The 10,715-nt window shown below is 38.7% G+C and overlaps 1 long non-coding RNA gene across 2 annotated transcripts; it reads left to right on the top strand.

Annotated features, from left to right (window-relative positions):
- Positions 1–651: 651 nt before the first annotated feature.
- Positions 652–9,180, top strand: LOC144036729 (uncharacterized). 2 transcript variants are annotated; one of them, XR_013288718.1, is made up of 3 exons: positions 652–725; positions 8,427–8,540; positions 8,660–9,180. It is a non-coding gene; the product is annotated as an uncharacterized LOC144036729 (long non-coding RNA). The 2 variants fall into 2 exon arrangements; XR_013288717.1 differs by lacking the exon at positions 652–725 and adding an exon at positions 963–1,090.
- Positions 9,181–10,715: the final 1,535 nt, after the last annotated feature.

Below are 10,715 nucleotides of genomic sequence, written 5' to 3'. Positions count from 1 at the left end.
TGTCCTTTTATGAATTCTTTCTCGAGTGACGCATGCGTGTGGGAGATTTCTCGTGCTGTTTCAGCAGCGCCACTAAATTTAAATGTAATATACAATGAAATCTCAACACTAAATGTAGTTGAAAATCACACATAAACGTACTCCCTTTTTTTTCCCTGGAGATAGTACATAAACGTACTCCTGAGACCCCACACCTAGTACACGTCGTTTTCCACCCTAGGCGAACCTAGTTTAAAATCTATATAAACCTTGATCCCACAGGGGCATAGTATTAGGCCCAACAAATATCGAGGCTTAACCCCACATAAACCTAGTTGTAAACCTTGAATAAACCTCATTCTTGAACCTACATGAGCGTAGTTCTAACACACTAGGCACTGGATTGATTTTTTTAAAGTAAATTATTATTTTTAATCCTGTCTCACACTGCAAAGATTTGGCGACTGCTGGCTAAATGACGAAAGCTTTGTGTGTGAAAAACCCTGAGAAGAAGAAAAGAGCTACCAACAGAGTACATAACGTGACACTTGAAAGGAGGAAAGAAAGAGACTTAAAAAAAAAAAAAAAACTATTGTGCCTTCTAACATCAAAGAACAACCATGCCTAAAACTATTTGAAGTTCGGTTTCGCCTCAAATTTAAAACTAAATGGCTAACGGGAATGCACATTTCATATGTGGATTGCAGCAAACTCACCAGTCTCATTGCTTCCAGTTTATTTTGAAGGTGAGTGGTGTGATGTCACACTCACTGACAGTAAACCTTCCTACACACACATTTATAATTCCTCAGCATCCTCAAACCCTCATTTCTTCTCCTGCTGTGAGTTTCTATTTCCTTACTCTCCTGCGGCAGTGTTATTTTTTTTATTTTTTTTTAATAAAAAAAATATTCGACTATGATGCAACCCAACGTCTTTTTCAGCAAGGCAGGTAAACACGCTGGGAAGGGACGTTGGGGTTCTTGGAGCGGGGGCAGTACTAGCCTCGGGTTGCAATGTTCCAGTTGCTGCTTCAACCAACTCGCCTACCTTGATAATACTACAGGTGGTACTCGTGCATGTGGCGACAAAATTCACATACAAAGCAGAGGTGAGAGTCAGTCATAAGTAAGTCTTCAAGTCTTAACCTTTAAGGTTCAAGACTCGTTACCGTGGCAAAAATCCAATGTTACTTCTTAATGAAAGTGTTCAGAAGCTTAGTTTAAGGTCTTTAAACACACTTTTAAAAATGATAAAAACACATTTAAATACATATGATTTATTTACAGAGTAAGAACATTACCACAAAAATATTGTACAAACCTTATAACAGTCTACAGATCCCTTTATGTGTTTACAGTAAGCAAATCCCACTTTTTTTCTATACTAACAAACTTAATTTATAATCTTGCAATATACAGCAATAATCATACCCAAAGATGTACATTTTAAATGAACCTACAGTCAGCTTTTTTAACTCCTTCAAACCCAAAAACGTAAACACGTTTTTTAATACCTTGTCCTTCACTCTCAAAAAACATATTTAAAAGTTTTTTTTTTTATGCAAGAGCAATACAGAAGGCTTTGATGCAGCTTCTGACAAGAAGAGGTGGCTTAAAACAATGGTAGTTATTTCATAAACCGGCCAGCAGGTGGCAACAGAGTATAAGAGATCAGCCAGGGCCATGTTGCAACAAGCTCTTTTTGTGTTTTCACCAGGAATGTGAATATTGATGAAGCTATATTCTAATGCTAATTGCTGTGAAACGAAAACAGATACAAACATACTTTTTTCCTGATGAAAGAAGAGACTCTACCGTTATCTTTCTTTTGGTGGGTTCCATGTTTTTGTTAGCCTGGCAATAGCCAGATTGATTTGACTTCACTTGAAGGAGTTCTCCACAATATCACTCTGGGACTGCTCCGCGTTGATTTGCTCGGGAAAGGCGGGGCATGCTGTACAACACTTCGGGCTGATTGGACAAAGCAGAATCATGTGCACGTCTACCTAACTTTTGTTTTGACCAATCATAGCAAAGGATGAAAATGGCGTCACCGACCTGCGACTGTTGTGACTAGCTGATATCATGGCGTTGAGTTTATGTTGTCGGTTTTGCAATGTTGATATGCGGATACAAGAGACTAATTCAGCGAGAACAGAATTAATTGCAGCGTCCACACATTCGTCCACCGGTGTCGCCATGTTTGGTTTATTTCTTCCCACGGTTTCGGAGCTTCTTGTTTTCGTCACAGCTGCATATCCCGCCCCAAAATACAATATCGCTCTGTGATTGGTCCGAACCACTAGTGGTTCGTATCGGGGGAAATCAATGGGAGTGGTACAAGATGGATTATTGGGAGTTTGTGAATTCACAAATACCACAAGAAGACATCTTGAGAGAGCAAGGTTATGTTTTTATAGCAATAGAACACAATATCCTGGGGGCCTTGCAAAATCAGTCAAAATCCAGTAAGACAGCCGGGAATGAAGGGGGTTGCTTCAGTGAAAATGGCTGGGAGTGAATGAGTTAAGTAGGCGTAAAAAGTAGGAATGAAGATGATTTGACGTTCAGTAACCTTCAGCAAAAACAATGCTGAGCGGAAATACTTCCTGTTTTCATTCTTCTTTCAATGTAATGGAGAAAATGGCACATGTTACTTCCCATCACTGGATGAAGTCACATATTATTTGCTTTAGCGGGATGTGGTGGGCCAAATCTGGCCCCCATGCCTTGACTTTGGCACCCAGTTGGGGGTGGGGAGAATCAGACACGCAGGAAGTTAATTACAGCTGCATGGAGTCAAACGTGCGTATAAAAGCTGGCCGCTGCCAAGGAAGCTTCTGACAGGTGCCGGGCCGACCACGGGGGAGTTCTCGCCTCTGATTCCGAGCTGTCGTGATGCATCCGCGCCTGTTCGTTTTCCTCTCCGCGAGCGGCCGTCCAGGGAATTCTGGGCAGAGAGTGATGGAAAAGATGCAGGGAGTCCTTGCCCTCCGCGGTTGTAGTTTCTTGATGCGTATATGCGCCCGGTGGGGAAAAAAGAAGCAGCAGCAACAACAACAACAACAACTGCTGCTGGGTCGTCCTCAGCTGGCTGCAGGATCACATTCCAAACACGTTCCACGGCCTTTCAATAATGCAAGTGGAGTTCAAATAAATATGGACTTGGCTGGACAGCAAATCTCCACCAAGGCTTCCGTTAAAGCTTTGTTTATTGTGTATCAATTAAGAGTTGTTGACATTTATCAATGCAGTACAAAAGAGATCAGGGAACTTTTTCACAAAACGAAGGTGATGACCTCATCATCTTAGAAAACAAAATTTGAGTGAGAAAAATGTGTAACACATACATAAAATACATAAAGTTAACTTTTTATGAGAAAAACACAAGAATTTTTTTTAAACTAAGACAGAATTAAAGGAGGAATTTATAAGAAAGAAGTCATGATTGAATGAGAAAAATGTGGAATTAGGAAAATACATTTTATGAAAACAATCATTTAGCAAGAGAAAAGTTGGATTACTACGAAAAAAAAAAAACCCGGAATATTAAAAGAAATTCTATTTTACAAGAATATTTTCAATTTTTATTATGAAAATAATTACGAGAATTCATTGAGAAAAGAATCATAGTTTACCAAGAAAAATGTTTGGATTAAGAAGAATAAAGATGAAAAGTAAAAATGTTGAAATTTTAAAAGAAAAAAAGTTTAATACTACAAAAGTTACAACTTTACAACAACAACAAAAAAGTGAGAAGTTTAATTCATACAAGTAAATTTATATGGAAATGTAGTCCAAATTTTATAATTATTTTTTTTTTTTTAATTTCATTATTCATTTTTGTTTTGTTTTCTTACTTTTTTATTTACATATCTTTACAATATTGAAAATATTTTATTACAAAAATACTTTGTAGGATTGTATTGGGTTAATTTAGGATAAAAACAAACATTTTTTTGTCATCTGTGGTGGAGCTTTGCCATTACAGGCCTATTTAAGTAATTGTGATAACACGTCTAAAATAAATGAAAAACAAATAATCAACCTGTTTGTCCATTCAACACTGCCAAAAATATCCCGCCCGCCACAAAAAAAAAACGTAAAGGCACAGAATATTTTTGGTCCTCTGGACGGGAATCCAAAGTGCTGTTGTGCTCCAATTAACCTCCAGCTTGACAGCAACCTCCCTGTGTGTTATTTACCCGGCGACATTTTCTAATTGTTATTTTCTTTGGTGTGACAGAGCAATCGCGCCTCCTCCGCCTCCTCCTTACTCTTGGCTGTCAGCTAATTAGCTTTTGCCGTAATGACCTGCTTCAGCGCTCTCTTATCGTGTGCGGCTCTTACTGTTCGGACGTCGGTGATGGAGTGGAAGGAGTGGCACGTTGTCATTAGCTGCTAATTTTAGCGCCAAGCCAATGAGTGTTTTTCTTCCTGTTTTTAAAAAATGATTCATTTATTTTAAATAACTGTATACGTACTTATGCACCCCCCTGTATAAGCACTTAACTCCTGTGCCGTTTTGTGTTTGTCCTCTTGAAAAGAAAGAGGTCACCATCTGTTACAATTAATTACATTTTAAATTTGAGCGCTCATATTTTTTTACACGTTCAGCCAACATGTTTTGCAGGGCTTGCGACGCGTGTAAATTTTTCATGGCCGTGCTACATTGTCTCCTCTTGAACTGCTCATGGGCAACTTGAAATAAATACTCAGGGTGAAGTTAGTGGGAAACGTTATAAGAATGTTTCACTGCATGGCAAAAAAAGAAAAGTCTCATTCAAGCAGCAATGTGAGAAAGAGAAAGACAAAAAAAATTGCAGATATCTGCTTCGCCATTGGACTGCTACGTTGAAGGTAAACTAAACAAAACATCAAAGCTGATTTTCTTTTTGAGAAGAAATAGGTGAGCTTACAAGTTATTTTTTTTTAGTTTTTACAAGAATAAAACTGTATGACCACCAGAAAAAAAAAAGATTTACAACAATATTTTGAATTTAAAGTCACCTTTTTGCGTGATTTTAAAAGACATTCTGCAGTGCTGGAAAAAAGTGAAAATTGGAATTTATTTATCTATTTATTTTTTTACGAGAGAAAAATTACCTGTAATTATTATGTAAATACATTATGAAAAAAAGTCATATAATTGGCTGAAGACTTGGAAGGGAAAATATCTTGATGTGTGTTTTTGTGGATGTTGTTTTGATTCTATTTAGTTTTGTTCCTTGTTTTGTTGTTGTTTTCCTGTGTCCCTTTTTTCATGTCACATGTGCTCGTTGTCAGCCCTATTCCTTCTATGGACCAATCATGTCTTGTCCAGGTGCTCCTCATTTCCTCAGTTTGCTTGTTTTTAGTCCCCTGTTTTTTCTTCTTTGTTACGTTGTGTCTTGCTCTTTTGGACTTTAAGTGAGTATTTAGAGTTTCCCATGTGCTGTTTTTGCCCTTTTTGTAAATCTGTTTATTTTTATTTGTGCTTTTTTTTAGATTAGTCCTGCTCCCATCTTACCTCCATGTTTTGCTAACTTCTCAAATATCCCGTTGTGACAGAAAAGATGGACTGTTATGAGAAAACAGTGATCATTTTAAAGGAAAAAAATATGAACTCTATTGTATTTTAGCGGGGATTTTTTTAGCAAAAGTTGTCATTTTTACATAGAATCACTCAAAAAATTGCCAACTATGAGATTAAAGATTAACTTCTACGAGAGTCATAATTCTGTATTCGAAAACAATTATAATTAACTCATTTGCTGCCATTGATGGCTATAGACGTCAAAAGATCAGTTTTTACTGGGCTGGCAGTGAATAAGTTAAAACAAATATATAATGTAATTTTATGAGAGGGCGGGAATAAATTTACAGGAAAAAATTCATTAGCACACTGATTAAGATGTAATTTTGGGAGAAAGAAGTTATAATATTACAAGAAAAAAGTTGAATCTGCATGAAAATTAAGTTGGAATCTTACGACAAAGAAGTTTAATTAGCATGAAAAAGTCGTTATCTTGTGAAAAAGAAGTTATAAGACAAAACTCAGAATTCAAATTTTTTTTTTAAACTGCCAATTTCGACGCCTATACAGCCCACCAAAAATAATAGCTAAACTACAGGAGTCGTCGCACTTTGTGCACCCTGACTTCTTCATGTTCACGTATGGTTTATAAACTTTAACGCTGATAAACACATTTATGCTCAACAGACGCATGTCGTAATAGCGAAGTGTCACCGCCGCCGGCAGCGGTTTACGTCGCGCACGCCACTGCGCAGCCAACGCAGCCGTAATCCTTTTTCAAACATGTTGAACATCCCATAAAAACGCTGACCTTTACAAGACAAGCCGATCGCTTGACATTTGCGATGACAAGAGTGCTTGTGTCACCTCGACGTTACGGGACGGGTTGTAAAAGAAAATCAATGTAGCGCGTACGGGAGGCGGCGGGGTATGGACAACCTGGCAGGTAGACATAAAAATAAAAGAGGGAGAGGAGGAATAAGATGAGACAAGCTGTCCTTTCTGCCGCTCTTTTTATGATCATCTATCGCACACCAGGGGGCGCTGTTGCAAATCACATGCGATTTTTAAAGCATGCATTCATAAAAATTAACAAAGTAGGCTAACAAGTTTTTCCAGACACGAGCTGTCACTGTGATGATTTTTTGCTTTCAACAATTTAAACAAAAGCCATAGCAACACATTCAGACAGACAATAGAACAATACTGACGGGCATATATTCTTTATCATCCATGAAACCAATGACTAGTACTAGTTTGTGAAAAAACTACTGTAGTAGAAGTTTTGCAATTTTTTAAAAATAATTTGACATGACAAAAAAAAGTTGGATTAGAAAAATATAAAAAGGAAAGAGATGTCATTTTCCGTGGGGGTCAAAACAATGTTAATTTTAAGAAAAATGTTGAATGTTTAAAAATCTAAGGCAAAGGGCATCATTTACATTTGCTAAAGCAAAGTATAAGTAATAAAAAAAATAAAAAATAAACATATTTTGAGGGAAAAAAAGTCACAATTTTACAAGAGAAGTTGGTTTATTGCCTTAATAGAGCTGAAGAAAAAAAATACTAGAAAAAAGTTGAACTATTCCAAGAATAAATACAAAATTGAAGGAAAAATCGGCATTATGACAACTGTCACAAATTTACAGGAATGTTTTTGAATCAATACAAACAAGTTGTAATTTTAGGGGTAAAGTTAAATAATTAAGAGAAGAGCATATTTGAGTCAGAAAATAGTTCAATTAATGAAAAAAATAATGGTTGCAATAATTAGTAATTATTCAAAGACAAAGACAAAATGTGAGAAGACCGATTTATCTTAATTTTATTTTTTCAGTCCGTAACTGGCTGAAAAAAAAAGCCTTAATTAGATAATAATAATGTCGGAATTTGACCAAAAAACATTGAACAACGAAAATAAAGACACGTGTCTATGAAAAAAAGTTGGAATTATTAGAAAAATTATTGTTGACTAGCTGTAATTTGATGAGATTTTTAGATTTCTCACTACAATCAGTACCAGGATTCAATGTAAAAAATAACAGTGAATTTCTGTAAAATCGGGACATAAAAAACTGTAAAAATAAAAACAATGACGAGTAGTAGTAGTAGTAGTTTGAGAGCCTTGTAAGGTAGGAAAGTGCTATACAAATGAAGTACTATTTTCCAAGAACATGCTGCTTTTACACCATTTTGTTCTGTAAAATTTACATGGAGATTTTGTTTTTGTATTTTGAATCCTAGTAAAATTTAGAAGCCCTTATTGCACATTCAATACCGGTAAAATGTACAAGTTGTTCTGTAAAGTTGTTTACATTTCCACTATATTTGGTAACAGCTGCCACTTTTTGCCCATAAAACTAACAGATTTTTTTTTACAGTGTAACTAAAAGGTATGCTTTACTTCTACTAAACCCTAGCATGAAATCAATTCTTAACATGAAAATGTCAATTAGTGACGTTAATCACCTCATCTCCAGATATGCTGTCGAGTCTTCTTGCTTTTTACTATAAAACGGAATTCCCGTATCGGCTTTATCATCATTAAAAATCCACTTAACAAATTCTAGACTCTCTCGCCATCCACTCTCGCATTAGTATGGAGGACCCCACGTGTCATTAGCGGACATGTGTGCTCGCCTCAACCATGAGGACATAACGCGTGATCTACTGCTCGTATAGTCCACATGCGTGTGTGTATGTGTGTGTGCGTATCACAGATCCATCATAGCCATTCTGCAAATTAGAAATCCAAGTCATTGCACTGCAGCTACATTTCTTTCATGCCACTTGCCATTATAAAAAGGAGGACATTTGCATCCATGTTATATACTCGTATAGGGAGCAGAGGGAAAATTGGCATGGAGTGTGTGAGGATTTGTAATTTTGGATTGTGAAAGTTTTTTTTTTTTTAATTGGTCTGTCTGCAGGTGTTGAATGGTTCCTTCTTGTCGTTTCAAAGCCGATTCTGACTGAATGTCGATGCAGGGATGTCGAATAAAACAAAGAAGACAGCGCTGAATTTGGGAGAAGACCGCTACAAGGTAAAAAAAAAACAACAACAAAAAAGTTGTTTTTACATGGAATTTGGTAGACCTAACATTACAGTATATGACTGCAGCCAATTATCTGTCTTTTAAAATTTTTTTTTTTTTTTTTACAGAATTTCACCAAATTTGGTGGAGGGATGTCTTATACACACAAGAAGACAAGACACAATTTTGGGGGAGATCAGTGCAACTTGGTTTAAAAAAAAAATAAATTTTTTTAGATGGAGTTTGGTTGACCCAACATTATATGCCTGCCAGTTGTCTGTTTAACTCATTCACTGCCAGCCCCGTAAAAATGGATCTTTTGACGTCTATAGCCGTCAATGGCAGCGAATGAGTTAGTAGGACAGCAGATTAAAAAAAATACTTTTTTTTTTTTTTTTAAATCAAGGTTGGTCTGGTAGTGAAGAAGGAGCTGAGCCGAAAGGCAAAGCTCTCGATTTACCGGTCGATCTACGTTCCTGCCCTCACCTATGATCACGAGCTGTGGGTCGTGACCGAAAGAACAAGATCCCGGATACAAGCGGCCGAAATGAGTTTCCTCCGCAGGGTAGCCGGGCTCTCCCTTAGAGATAGGGTGAGAAGCTCGGTCATCCGGGAGGGACTCAGCGTCGAGCCGCTACTCCTCCACGTTGAGAGGAACCAGTTGAGGTGGCTCGGGCATCTGGTTCGGATGCCCCCTGGACGCCTCCCTGGGGAGGTGTTCCGGGCATGTCCTACCGGCGGGAGGCCCCGGGGACGACCCAGGACACGCTGGAGAGACTATGTGTCTCGGTTGTCCTGGGAACGCTTTGGGGTCCCGTCGGAGGAGCTGGCTGAAGTGGCTGGGGAGAGGGAAGTCTGGGCTTCCCTGCTAAAGCTGCTGCCCCCGCGACCTGACCCCGGATAAGCGGAAGAAGACGGACGGAGGTTGGTCTGGTTAAAACTGAAACATGGAGTTAAGCCGAATATTTTTTTAAACCGATTCTCACTGAATACACCAGGACAGACACCAATATATTTGGGAATAAAACATTTTTTACATTGAGTTTGAATTCGACATGTATTATTCCATTTTCTTCGTGGCTGGAGTTTCCTCTTCGCATAAATCTATTTTGGTAGTCAGCATGTATTCTTACTCACATTTCCGCTTGGGTGCCCACAAATCAAAGTATAATTCCAGTGGGCTCCCCCGCTGAGGACCCCTCGCAGCCTGAACACCGCGCAACAATGGCTGAGGTTAGCGGTTAGCTTTGATGACACATCTCATTTCCGTTGGCGCTGCGAGACTTCTGCCATGGTCGGAGGCTTGCGGATGATTCGCGGTGACGCGCGTTGCTCACCTTGACCGAGTCGAAATGACAGCTCCTCTACGGGGAAGCCAAGGTGGGGTTAGGGTCCAACAAACACGGGGATTGGTGTTGATTTTGCGCTAAAAGGGAGACATTCCGTCAAGCGAGACGTGTTCGGCCTCCGATAGGAGACACATTTATTCAACTTTTTTTCCGGTTCTTTTATAATGGAGACTAACAGAAGTTGGGTGGCAGACCCCAAATCTATAATATTTCCTTTCTACTCCAACTTAATTTGTATTCCGAATGCTTGGCCTCTAACCTCATTTTGTATTCCATGTGGCGTCCACCTGGAGTCTCATAATTGTTGTGATGTGGAAAAGCATCGCCGATTAATCTCGCCCGGTCAGGGTTTTCCCTCCTTTTTATTTTATTTATTTATTTTTTTCATTTAGCAGGAGCCTAGGGGCCGTCATCGCAGTCCAAGCTGGAGACATTTTAAATAGGTCTGCCCCATTTATTTTGGTCACGGTGCTTTTGGCCGAGGTGTTACCTCGGGGCTTTATATCTCCCGCATTTCACAGCGTGTGAGCTCGGCGCCAGGCGAGGAGTCGTCTCCTGTCTCTGCACCGCCATCCGTCCTCTTTTTAGGGTTTAGTGCTATAATCTGAGGATTACTTGCTGTTTTGATACTTCCTACCGACCTGAACGTGGCTGGGACCAGAGCTGTTTCATTTTTTACAATGAGTGATCGTCCCTGAAGAGCCCACCCCCACGAAATGCGGCTCAGCCAATATAATAGCGCCGCACAGGAAGAATATAGAACAAGTCCACCCGGGGATTTAAGTCAAAAGTCAGAATATTGTGAGAAAAACATCTGCTGACAAAAATATAACTT

The sequence above is a fragment of the Vanacampus margaritifer genome, chromosome 16, assembly GCF_051991255.1.
Source record: "Vanacampus margaritifer isolate UIUO_Vmar chromosome 16, RoL_Vmar_1.0, whole genome shotgun sequence".
Taxonomy (NCBI): Eukaryota; Metazoa; Chordata; class Actinopteri; order Syngnathiformes; family Syngnathidae; genus Vanacampus; species Vanacampus margaritifer.
Note: the sequence above shows the minus strand (reverse complement) of the source record. Positions and strands in the feature narration are given on the sequence as shown.